The sequence below is a fragment of the Bos grunniens genome, chromosome 21 (genome assembly GCF_055505025.1).
Source record: "Bos grunniens cultivar Pamir isolate PY7600 chromosome 21, Bosgru_T2T1.0, whole genome shotgun sequence".
Taxonomy (NCBI): Eukaryota; Metazoa; Chordata; class Mammalia; order Artiodactyla; family Bovidae; genus Bos; species Bos grunniens.
In genome coordinates this window covers 49522750-49535041 of record NC_141185.1, presented here as the reverse complement: position 1 = coordinate 49535041, position 12292 = coordinate 49522750, and the positions used below count along the sequence as shown (strand labels likewise).

The window sequence follows — 12292 nt, the reverse complement described above, 5'->3', positions numbered from 1 at the left end:
GAGCACCACTGTGGGCTGGGCACCTGCCAGGGCAGCAGCTGTCGGATAGCCGGGAAATTGGGGGCTCAGGTAGAGCCGTGTGGCGCCTTACTTGGAAATAACTCTGACGTGGAGGCCAGATTTCTTGAGTGCCAGGGTCCCAGGTTTGTGTCCTACACCGGCCTAAGCCAGGGAAGCCCAGTTGGTGGTGACTCGCGCTGGTGCTTCACCGCTGCGCCCTCAGCACCCAGCTCGGTCGGAGTAGGCACCCTGTACTTCTCGCTTAAAGTCTCGGGGAGACTTTGTGGCCTGGGAGGCGTGGGTGCCAGGGCCTCCTTCCGGGCATTTTGGAAGTGAAAACCGTATCCTTCCCCCAGCCCTTCACGCCACCCCTGGGCAGATCCGGGAAGAGGTTAAAACCTGAGCGCCTTTGGCACCTGGCGGTGCCAACGTGCAATCTGGCCTTGACCGTGACACTCTGTGTTCCACTTCCTGCCGCGCTGTTTTCTCCGCCGCTACCCTGCGGTGGCGGTCCGCAGCTGAGAGAAGAGCTAATTTGGGAGTCCTGGTATGTATATATGCATGTCTATTTGCGTAATAGTTGTTTTCAAAGGTATTTTAAAATATCAGAGCTGCTGACAATCCATCATCTCGGCTAATTAAAAACCAGTTTGAGTCTGGGCTTTGAAAATGCGGGAGTCAGACACTGAGAAACGAATGACCTAAGATGGTTATCTTCTCTCCCCACCGCAGGAGGGTTCTCCAACCCCAAGATCTCCTGCCCTGAGGGTTGAGAATGAGGTCTGGCACCGGAATCTGAAGTAGGGGTGGGAGCGGGGACCCGTCTCGGATGCCTCTACTCAGCTTCCTGCCCGCCCAAGGGACCTAAGGAACTAGTCAGAGCCAGCGACTCTAGCGCAGGTATGGGCGGCCTCGCCGGCCCTAGGGGCTCCTCGTACATGCCTTTTGCCCCGCCCCTCCACCGACTCGTCTGGAGCCTGGCTCCTGCTCTTTCAGGGATTCCAAGAGAACTTGAGTTGGAGTGGTGAAGCCACACGTTTCCATTTATAAACCCTTTGGAGCCAAAACATCAGCCCCTTGGGGCGGGGGAGGGGGGCGGAAATGTGGGTTCCTTTGGGGCGTCTGTAAATCCTGGACGCATTGCTGCATTTTTATCTCATCTAAGGAGTCTTCTTCTCCTCATTTAAAGATGAAGGAGCAGTCGTTCCCAAGTTCCTTTAGAAGTTTCTGAAATGGGGTTCTGGAGCCCCTGGAAGTGAAGAGAGGCACTTAAGGTAACTCTGGCTCAGGGTGAACATTTCCCTTCATCTTGAGTCTTGGTCAGAGGAGCCAGAGTGGGATCCTAGACAGAGTAGGTCACCTCCAGGGCCTCACTTTTCCCATCTGTACAATAAGTGTGAACATGTCTGCCTAGTCCTCAATGGAGGTCACAGAGATCTAGAGAGATACCAGGAAATTAACTAGTTGGGGTGAGGGAAGTCTCCCTTAACTCTGAGATCCTCCTCAGGCACTTTGCTTTCTGGAGGGCATCCACATTTTAATGAGTCATTGGGGCTGTGGTAAAAGGCTTACTTTATCTCATTGACTCCTGATAGCAGCCCCCTGGGAGGAACCACATTCATCCCATTTCACAGTTGGGCAAACGGAGACTGAAAGCAGTAAAATGAAAAGGGACTTGCCCAAGGTCACATAGTGAGTGAGCAGAAAGAGAAGGAGATGGAGTTTGAATGAGGTCTCAGTCTGGCCACCTTTTCACACCAAGATACCTACTCCCGGCTACCTCCGCACTTCCATATCCACCTCATTTTCTCCTGGGGGCAGGGTGGTTCTGAGGTTGAGACACTTAAGCCCTGGTCCTCTTGGAGACTGGCAGGCCTAAAGACTGAGCCCTCTCAAAGTGTGGGGAGGCTCCTAGAGGACTTCTGGGCTTCACTCCGGAGGGAAGGGAAGGAGAAAGGGGAAAGTGGGTGGCCAGATGACTGTGTGGATCTGGGCAGTGGCAAACAAGACTGAAGAGCCAGACTGATGCAGGGTTAGCAGTGTGGGGGCATTCCAGATGCCCAGGTTGGCTCTCGCTGTAGTTTGCCAGTAAACCCAAGGCTAGAGTCTGACTCTCTGCTCCCTTATCCCTCAGGGAAGCTCAGAGATAGCTCCTCTGTGGGGACCCAAAACCCAGAGTTCATTTCAGAGAGGGAAATCTTTCAGTCCCTCCTGTCTTCCCTGATTCAGCAAGACTGTGTCTTCGTGATTGCCTGAGTCAGCACAGCAAGGTCCCTTTGGTCTGCTGACCCCCAAGTCGTGCACACGAAAAGGAATTCTGCCAATCTCCAAATAAGAAAACCAAACCAGTTTAAACACATTGAGAGAAACTAGATTTGATTAGAGCCCAGCAAGGGGAAGGGCAGGAGTGGGATCCCTAACTCTTGCCATTTCATCCTGGAGAAACTGCTATTGGAGGGAGAAAATCTTCACTGTGCCTGAAACAATTCAGACTGATTGTCCAACTCTCAGAGCAGCAGTTAGTTATCTGGAGCTTTGTCAGCAGCTATGTGACACAGTGGTGTAGGAGACCAGGAACTTCCCGGGGAAACACCCCAGATTAGGTTTCCAACAGCTCCTTCCCTCAAGGGAAGATTCAGCTTCATTTTAAATTCTCAAGTGTCAGGGAAATGAACTCCAATCCTGTGCAGGCACTCCAGGCAGCCCCATCCACTGGTGCCCAGAGTCCTTGAGTAGTGGACTCGTTGGCCCTTGCAGCGGCCTTGTGGTATGGAGTGACAGTGTTATCACCTCCATTTTAGAGTGCAGCAAATGGAGGTTTCCAAAGGAATGATGTTCACCTAAGCCCAGTTCAGGGCCACTTCCCCTAGCTACCTGCCTCAACATAGGGCACTGGGAGAGGGCTGAACCCCGAGGCTCCCAGTTCTGAGATGGGGCAGGAGCTGTCCACCCAGTGGTGCTGAAACACAGACCGCCTCTGCTGGGTTCACCCACAGAGTGAGCTGGTTCAGCCACACCCTGGCCGGCCTTCCAGCCTCTGAGACCGGCTCCTCCCTGGGGAATTGAGGTGGGGGATTCTTCATGTAAGGAAGGTAATGCACCCCATTATCATCCTGCCACTAAATCTCAATAGCTACCTAACGGGTCTCACTGCTTCCAGTTTTGCCCCCTCAATTCATTCCCCACTCAGTACCTAGGGAAGTTTTTTTTAAGAGGCAGATCTCATTATATTTAAAAGCTTCCAATGGTCTCCCTTATAATTTAGAGTAAAACTTAAATGTTCTTGCTACAGCCAAGAGACCTCTCCTTTCTTTCAATATTCTAGCCCCTGCCTACTTCTCCCACCTTAAACACCGAGGAGGATAGTGGAGATAGGTGAGAATTGGCTTATTGCTCATTTATTTTGAAGACAAAACTGCTATGATTTGCTGAGGGACTGGAGGTGGGATGTGAAAGAAATGGTGGAATCAAGGATGATCACAGGGATTTTATCTGATCTCCTGAAAGGATAAGGCTTCTATTTCCTGAACTGAGATGACAGAAGGAGGAGCAGAACCTGGGGGATGAGGATATCAGCTTGAGATCAAACCAGTAAATCCTAAAAGAAATCAGCCCTCAATATTCATTGGAAGGACTGATGCTGAAACTCCAATACTCTGGCCACCTGATACAAAGAGCCACTCATTGGGTAAGATCCTAATGCTAGGAAAGATTGAAGGCAAGAGGGGAAGGGGGTGGCAGAGGATGAGATGGTTAGATAACATCACCGGCTCGATGAACATGAATTTGAGAAAACTCCTGGAGATACTGGAGGACAGAGGAGCCTGGTGTGCTGCAGTCCATAGGGTCGCAAAAAGCTGGACACGACTGAGTGACTGAACAACAACATATCAGCTTGGGAATTCCCTGGTGGTCCAGTGGTTAGGATTCCATGCTTTCACTGCCAAGGGCCTGGGTTCAGTCCCTGGTCAGTGAACTAAGATTCCACAACCCACAAGCGGTGCCACTGGGGAAAAAAAAAAAAAGATAGCTTGACTCTGGACATGCTAAGTCTGAGAGGCCTATCAGATAGTTGGGTGGGGGAAAGGTCCCATAGGAACTGGACTTATAGGCATGGCATTCAGGGGAGAGGTCCAGGCTGGAATTTTAAATCTGGAAGTTGTTACCTTATAGGTCTTATTTAAAACTACAAGGCAAGATGAGAATACTAGGGAGTGAGTGTAGAAAGGAAAAAAAAAATTGTTCTAGGAGCTGAACACTGGGATACTTTTTTGAGAGGAGGAAGATGAGAATCAGTAAAAGAAACCAAAAGGGAGAGTCATTGAGTAGGAGGAGAACAAGAAAGTGGTATCCTTGAGGTCTGGGGAATAATACCTTAAGAAGGAAAGAGAGATTGAAAGTGTCTATATACTGACAGGCCAAGTACAATGACTGAGAACTGACCCTTGGATATACCCCCAAAGAGATCCTTTTTGAGAAATGGGGGTCTAAGTTGGTGAGCAGAGGGAAGACCAGGAGAGTAAGAGGAAATGGTAGCTGGCACTGACATGGCCGGACAGGCTAAGGAGGAGGGAAATGGAGCTGGTAGGGAGGCCAAAGGGAAGGAACCCCAAGAGGTGGTAAAACCCTGGGCTAAATATTTTCAGCCAGGTAAGTGTCCCATTGGCAGACCATGCCCTCACCTTCTATATGCCTCTAAAATTGGCTCAGAACCTGTCTAAACCTTAGTAAGACATTCAGGGCACACATGTTTGGGGGAGTTTTCATTTACCTCTTCTTTTTTATTTGAAGTCAAGATCCTAGCTGATGAAATGGTTTGACATCCAACCTTCTGGGATCAGAGCTTCACAGCCCTTTAACCTTATAAAGACCAGATTGGGGTGGGTACTGGGAGCATCAGGGCATGTTCTTTCTTCTCTCCAACCTGTGAATCTGAGTCTGAGTGGCCTTGGACCACATACCCTTTGGCAGGCCCCATGCCCAGTCCTGAGGCTCTCTGAGCCACCTTTCTTGTTCAGCCTCCCTTCAGGAGGCAGTAGACATCTCTTTTTGTCTTATTTTTCAAGTTGGGAAAGAAATAATGCCCCCAGATGTGGTCAGGCTTTGTTTGGTCTCTTATTTAGGCAGATGGTAGCAGGTTTTTCTCTCTGGAACCCTGGGCTCAGTAAGAATCCCCAGAACTTAGGATTTCAGTGATCCCTGAGCAGCCTTGATGAGCAGTCCTGAGAAGCAGAGGGGGCCTCTCTCACTCAGAGCTCATTTTTGTAATGATGGCTGTGACTGTCTAGTGAGGGCACATGATGTCCTAAGTCTCAAGTACCAAAGATGGAGACAAGGACCAACCTCATGCTTTTGGTACCCAGGTGCAGAAGTGGAGCAGATGAATTCAAGTGGGGTCCCTTGGGTGCTCCTCGGCCTCCATAGCCTCTCTTGAGTGGCTCTGTGTCCCCTCCTGAAGTCATAGGAGAACTGCAGAGCCAGACCAAGTGCAGGTCCCAGGCCGCATGGTGTGTGTGTGTGTGTGTGTGTGTGTGTGTGTGTGTGTGTGTCTTTCTGGGGCTGCCAACATTGCAACTGAGAGACTGAACCTCTGGGTACCCCCTGCCCATTCAGCCCCTTTATGAACCACACCTCCTGGCATGATGCCCCCAAGACTACCCCCTTGTCCCATAAAACACCCAAATGCAGACTAAACCTAGTAATACAATACAAGTGTGGTATGGGCACCGATGGTATGCCTTTGTGTGTGACCTTGGGCAAGTTACTGCCTGTCTTCAGGTCTCAATTTTTTCTATTTTTTTTTAAATTTAGCTGCACTGAGTCTTAGTTATTGCATGTGGGATCTAGTTCCCTGATCAGAGATCAAACCCTGTCCCCCAGTCTAGGGAGCACAAAGTCTTAGCCACTGGACCACCAGGGAAGTCCTGGGTCTCAGTTTTCTCATCTGTCAAATGAGAGCAGATGAACTAATTAGAACCCATAATTTTTCCCATCTCAGACTCAAGGGTACCCCAGCTTGCCACCTGCTGCACATGTAAGGCTGCTGTACCTCCAGGTCAGGCCCCACTTTAGCCCTGGACTGCAGACTTCCTTTTCCTTCTCCAGCCTGTGTCTGAAGGCACAGCCTTTCCTATCTGTCCTGCTCACCCCTTCCTCTCTGACCCTGGAAATCTCTAGAGAGGAGGTAATCGTCTAACTAAACGAAGATGAGAGAAAATGGCATTCCAAGCCTGGGCACAGGGGTAGAGTCACGGAAGCACGGCTGATTTAGAGAAGGCCAGTGGTCCAGAGTAGCCAGGATGAAGGGTCAGTGGGAAGTAAAGAAGATGCATCCAGCAGGACTTTACAACCCATGCTCATACATTTGGAGCTCATGTTAAAAACAGCAGAGAGAAACTGTCTTTAGGATTTAAACATGGTCAGAAATTTTAGTTTAAAAATATTACTCGGGGTGGTGTGAAGAACTTGAAGGTTTGTGGCAAAGCCTGGGTTTTCTCCATTTCCCCCTGCACGCCCAAAAGGAAGACTGCATTTTCAGCCTGCCTTGGGGTTAGGTATGAGCATGTGATTGAATTTTGGCCAATTGAGTGTAAGCAGAATTATCCTGTGCACGTTCCAGGGAGTGTTCCTGGTGGGAAGGAAAGTGCCTATTAACCTCTACAGCTTCCTTCTGGCTGGAATGTGCCTCAGTGGATGGGTCTCTGGACCTGCTCGGGTTAGGCTGATGGAAGCATGTTTAGGGGCAAGGCCAGGGCAAGATGGTGGCTCTCATCTTTGGTCCACAGCTATAATGTGCTTTTCCAGTGTGTTCTCCCATTGCTGCCTGAACCTTCCACCCACCCACCCTAAAACTGGTGACTGCGGCGCCATCTCCATGGCTTCCTTTTCCCCCATGTTCCCGACTGTTAGCCCTGTCCTGGAGGAGGTCTTTCTCAGGGCCATCACCACATTTGGACAGCTGAGACCACTTAATTCACTTAGTGAAGCAGTAACAGCTAATTTTCACTGAACACTTACTATGGGCAGGCACTGGGCTCGGGCTTTGCACAGATGATCACATTTATTATTTCTTGACCTTCATGGCATCTTGCTTCTGAAATCACACCAGGGTAAAGACAACAGGAAGGTTCTGATGGAGTTGGGAGTCATTACTGAACAGAACTGATGAGGCTATTCAGGCTGCAACCCCCTGACCCACTTGAATCCGCCTTCCTCTTCTAGATGAGGAATCAAGCTCAGAGATATGAACCCAGTGGCTCAAGATCACACCTCTGCAAAGCAGTAGACAGGAAACCTCAGATATTTATTGTGCTCAAGAGAAGCAGGTGACCCTGTGAACTTCATCTCCAGTGGGGGGATTCCAAGGGTGGCTCTAAGTCTGTGTTTACATCTCAGCTCTGCCATTTACTGGCTGAGTCTCTCTGTGCCTCTGTTTCCGCATCTGGAAAAAGCTGGGTAGTCATAGTGCAATCCTCATAGGATTACTCCGAAGAGATAATGCAGGGCTTCCTTGATGGTCCAGTGGTTAAGAATCTGCCTGCCAGTGCAGAGGACACAGGTTCAATCCCTGGTCTGGGAAGATCCCACATACCATGGAGCAACTGAGCCCGTGAGCCACAACTACTGAAGCCCACACACCCAGAGCTCATGCTCCACAATGAGAGAAGCCACCACAACGAGAAGCCCACTCACCGCAAGGAAGTCCCAGAACAGCCAAAAATAAATAAGTAAATCTTTCAGAAGAGAGATAATGCAAATTATCTTAGCATTGTAGCTCTTATCATTTCTATGATTATTATTATTACTAGTATTGTCATGGATCTAAGCCCCTCCCCTGACCTTGCCAGGTAGAGTCAGGAAATTTTCTGCCCCATCACCTGTGCCGGAGGCCAAAGGACAGAGGAGGGGCTGCGTGACTGCCTGGGCTGGCAGGCAATTTACTGGAGGAGTTCATTTGGTGACTCTGACTCGGAGTTAATTAAAGATGGCCGCTAGGGGTCATTGCCATGGTGACAATTAGGCCTGGAAGGAGCCTCATTAAGGTGCAGTTTTAACAAGGCCTGTTGTTTTTAACACGAGATCTCGTGAAAGAGGAGTCTTCAGGCTGCTTCCCCTTTTGCCTTTCTGTGTTTTGGATCCATTTCCGGAGAATCTCTGAGGACCAACAAGACAGAATTCTTGGGTTCAGTCCCTCAAGAAAATCAACAGGTTTCTTTCCCCTGGTTCTGCTCTGCATCTGAAAGGAGGTCTGGATGGTTGAGGTTTAAGGATGGAGGGGAGGGTAGAGACCATGAGGCCTGAGCAGGAGGTGAAGAAGGAGGATTTTATTTAAAATGGAGCTGGAAGCCTTTCCAGGAACTTAGAAAAGTGAGGGAGGTTGGTGTGGATGGAAACAATGGTGGAGGAGCTCCAAGCCTGTTTCTCCAGAGTTGAGAAAGGGAGGGAAGGAAGAAAGAAGGAAGGAAGGAAGGAAGACTTCACTTTGAAAAAATTATATTATTGTTATTTAAAAATTTTTTCTTTATTTTTGTGGCTACACTGGGTCTCAGTTGCAGCACGTGAAGTCTTTTAGTTTCAGCATGAGGAGTCTTCAGTGGGGCATGTGAAAACAAACCCTTAGTTGTGGCATGTGGGGTCTTCCATCTTCCTTGTAGCACGTGGGATCTAGTTCCCTGACTAGGCATGGACCCCGAGCCCCCTTCTTTGCGGGCTTGGAGCCTTAGCCACTGGACCACCAGCGAAGTCCCAGACAGGCCTCACTTAATTCTGAGCACTTTAAAAATGTATGTATTTTTTCTTATTTCCGTAGTAATATATATGCTTGGGGCTTCCCAGGTGGTACTAGTGGTAAAGAACTCGCCTGCCAATTCAGGAGACATAAGAGACGTGGGTTCAATCCGTGGATGGAGAACATCCCGTGGAGGAGGGCATGGTGACCCATTCTAGTATTCTTGCTTAGAAAATCCCCATGGACAGAGGAGCCAGGCAGGCTACAGTCCACATAGAGTCAGACGTGACTGAAGCGATTTAGCAGCATATATGCTTATTGAGAAACATTGGAACTTTCAGAAAAGCACAAAAAAAGAAAATATCCCCTGCAGTCCTGCCCCCAGACTTAATAACTGTTAATGCTTTTGGTAAGATGAGCTGAGCAGAGGCAACAGGGAGCTGAACTGAGGGAAGCAGGAGGGGGAGGTATATTTTTATATTTATCCCCTTTTCTACTGTTTGAATTTTTATCAGGAGAATGTCAAATAAAACTAAGCTAAAATAGCTCAGTGCAACACTTTGCTGTACATTGAGATACAATGTACATTTTTCTCTACAAAAATAGGGGTCATATTGTACCTACGATTTTGAAATCTAAATTTATCACTTCGGATAACAAGGTATCTTGGATGTTTATCTAGGATGTTATGTTTTCTTCCTGATTTTTTTTAAGCACATTGTAAAATATACCATCTGTACAAAGGGTAGACAGAAAAGGTGAGTTTCCTACCTGGTTCCCCAGCCCTTGGTTCCCCACTCCAGTGGCGACTACTGACACCAGTTTCCTTTGTATCTGTTCAGAGACATTCTAGGGCTTCCCTGGTGGCTCAGATGGTAAAGAATCCACCTGTAATGCAGGAGACCTGGGTTCAATCCCTGGATGAGGAAGATCCCCTGGAGAAGGAAAAGACAACCTACTCCAGTGTTCTTGCCTGGAGGATTCCATGGACAGAGCAGCCTGGCAGGCTACAATCCATGGGGTCACAAAGAGTCGGACACCATTGAGCGACTAACAGCTTCGTGCAGGGCATCAATGCCGTCAAGGGGAGGCCATCGAGGACTGGGAGGCCAAGGAGCCGAGGTTGGTCCCAGTGCTGCAGCTAACTGCATACCCTGGAAGTATGGAACGGAGGCAGGTCCCACATGGCTCCCATTGGGCATCCCTTCCCCCAACTTATCAAACCTATTAATATGCACTCACATTGAATATAATTTATTTTATGAGTAAATTGGCTGGTTGGCACTAGTTCCATTCTACAGACACCTAAACATTTGTTCATTTGGATGTTGTGCTGCTAAGTCACCTCAGTCATGTCCGACTCTGTGTGACCCCATAGACGGCAGCCCACCAGGCTGCCCCGTCCCTGGGATTCTCCAGGCAAGAACACTGAAGTGGGTTCCCATTTCCTTCTCCAGTGCATGAAAGTGAAAAGTGAAAGGGAAGTCGCTCAGTCGTGTCCGACTCTTAGCGGCCCCATGGACGGCAGCCTACCAGGCTCCTCCGTCCATGTGATTTTCCAGGCAAGAGTAGTGGAGGGGGTGCCATTGCCTTCTCTGTGGGATGTTGTAGTTTTCTTTTAAAAAGCAATACTTTGGGAGTTATCCTACTGGTCCAGTGGTTAAGACTTCACCTTCTAATGCAGGACGTATGAGTTCGATCCCTGGTCATGGGGCTGAGATTCAATAAGACTCGTGGTCAGAAAACCAAAACATAAAAAAAAAAAAAAAAGCCGTATTATAACACGTTCGATAAAGACTTTTAAAAAAAAAAGCAGTATATTCTTTTTATGTCCCCCCTTTTTTTGGTAGCTACATAAAAGCTGATAAACTCTGTGCCTGTTGCCAAGCTGGAGACCCCCAGTGTTGCACTCACTCCCAGCCCCAGCACCCCAGCCTGGCCCAGGCCTCCTCCATGTCTCATCAGGCCCAGTGCAGAGTCTTCTGCCATTCTCTCTGCCTTCAGTCTGTCTCTAACTTGTCCTACTCAACACAGCCAAAGTGATCTTTTAAAAAATCAATTAATTAATTTTGGTTGTGCTGGATCTCCAGTTGTTTGAGCTTTTCTCCAGTTGTGGCGAGCAGGGGGCAACTCTCTAGTTGTGGTGCTGCTGCTGCTGCTGCTAAGTCGCTTCAGTCGTGTCTGACTCTGTGCGACCCCATAGATGCCAGCCCACCAGGCTCCTCCGTCCCTGGGATGCTCCAGGCAAGAATACTGGAGTGGGTTGCCATTTCCTTCTCCAATGCATGAAAGTGAAAAGTGAAAGTGAAGTTGCTCAGTTGTCTCCGACTCTTCTCGACCCCATGGACCGCAGCCCACCAGGCTCCTCCGTCCATGGGATTTTCCAGGCATTGAGGTTGTGGTACTAAGGCTTCTCATTGGAGTGGCTTCTCTTATTGCCGGGCATGGACTCTAGGCAGCTACTGAAGCCCAGGAGCTTCAGTAGGAGCTTCAGTATTTGCAGTTCCTGGGTTCTAGAGCATTGGCTCAATAGTTGTGGTGCACAGGCTTAGTTGCTCCAAGGCATGTGGGATCTTCCCAGACCAGGGATTAAACCTGGGTCTCCTTCACTGGCAAGTGGATTCTTCACCGCTGAGCCACCAGGGAAGCCCCATGATCTGTTTTTAATTATAAAGACTTTACAATCTTCAATTTAATAATTTTTATTTTTCAGAAAAGTGATTCATTTACATGGCTCAAAATTCAATACTAATACACACAGAGAAGATTTCCATCCCACCCCTGTGCCCAGCCCCCAGTCTTACTCCCAGAAGAAACTAATGTCTATCATTGTTGTGTATCTTTTGGATAAACTCTGTGAATACTCAGGAGTGTATGTGTGCATATTCTTTATATTTGAAGCTGCTTCTTTTCTTAAAAAAAAAAATACAAATAACAGCAGGATACTTTTCTAAGTGCACCTCCAACTGGACCTTTTTGTGACTTCCTAGAGTCCTACCTGATAAAGCCCAAACTCTTTAGGCTGGGATTAAAAGCACTGTGGTGTTGCAGAAGACTCTTGAGTTCCTTGGACTGCAAGGAGATCCAACCAGTCCATCCTAAAGGAAATCAGTCCTAAATATTCATTGGAAAGACTGATGCTGATGCTGAAACTCCAATACTTTGGCCACCTGATGTGAAGAACTGCCTCATTTGAAAAAACCCCGATGCTGGGAAAGATTGACGGCGGGAGGAGAAGGGGACAACAGAGGATGAGATGGTTGGATGGCACCACTGACTCGATGGACATGAGTTTGGGTAAACTCTGGGAGTTGGTGATGGACAGGGAGGCTTGGCGTGCTGCAGTCCATGGGGTTTCCAAAGACTCGGACACGACTGAGCGACTGAACTGAATTGAACTGAACTGAAAACTATTCAGTGACCAATCCTCTGCTGACCGCGCCCCTATGCCCTCGATCACCTCCAGGCCGGTGCACACCTCTGCCTCCACTCGGGGCACCCTTCCCCTGCCCCTGGCTCTTCCTGCTATTCCCCAGGCTTCAGTTTCCCTGGTTACACTGGCAA

The 12292-nt window shown here is 48.7% G+C and overlaps 1 long non-coding RNA gene across 1 annotated transcript; it reads left to right on the top strand.

Annotated features, from left to right (window-relative positions):
- The first annotated feature begins 7952 nt into the window (after window positions 1–7952).
- LOC147349661 (uncharacterized) lies at window positions 7953–11965 on the top strand. The gene is made up of 2 exons (XR_015150201.1): window positions 7953–8246; window positions 11442–11965. It is a non-coding gene; the product is annotated as an uncharacterized LOC147349661 (long non-coding RNA).
- Window positions 11966–12292: the final 327 nt, after the last annotated feature.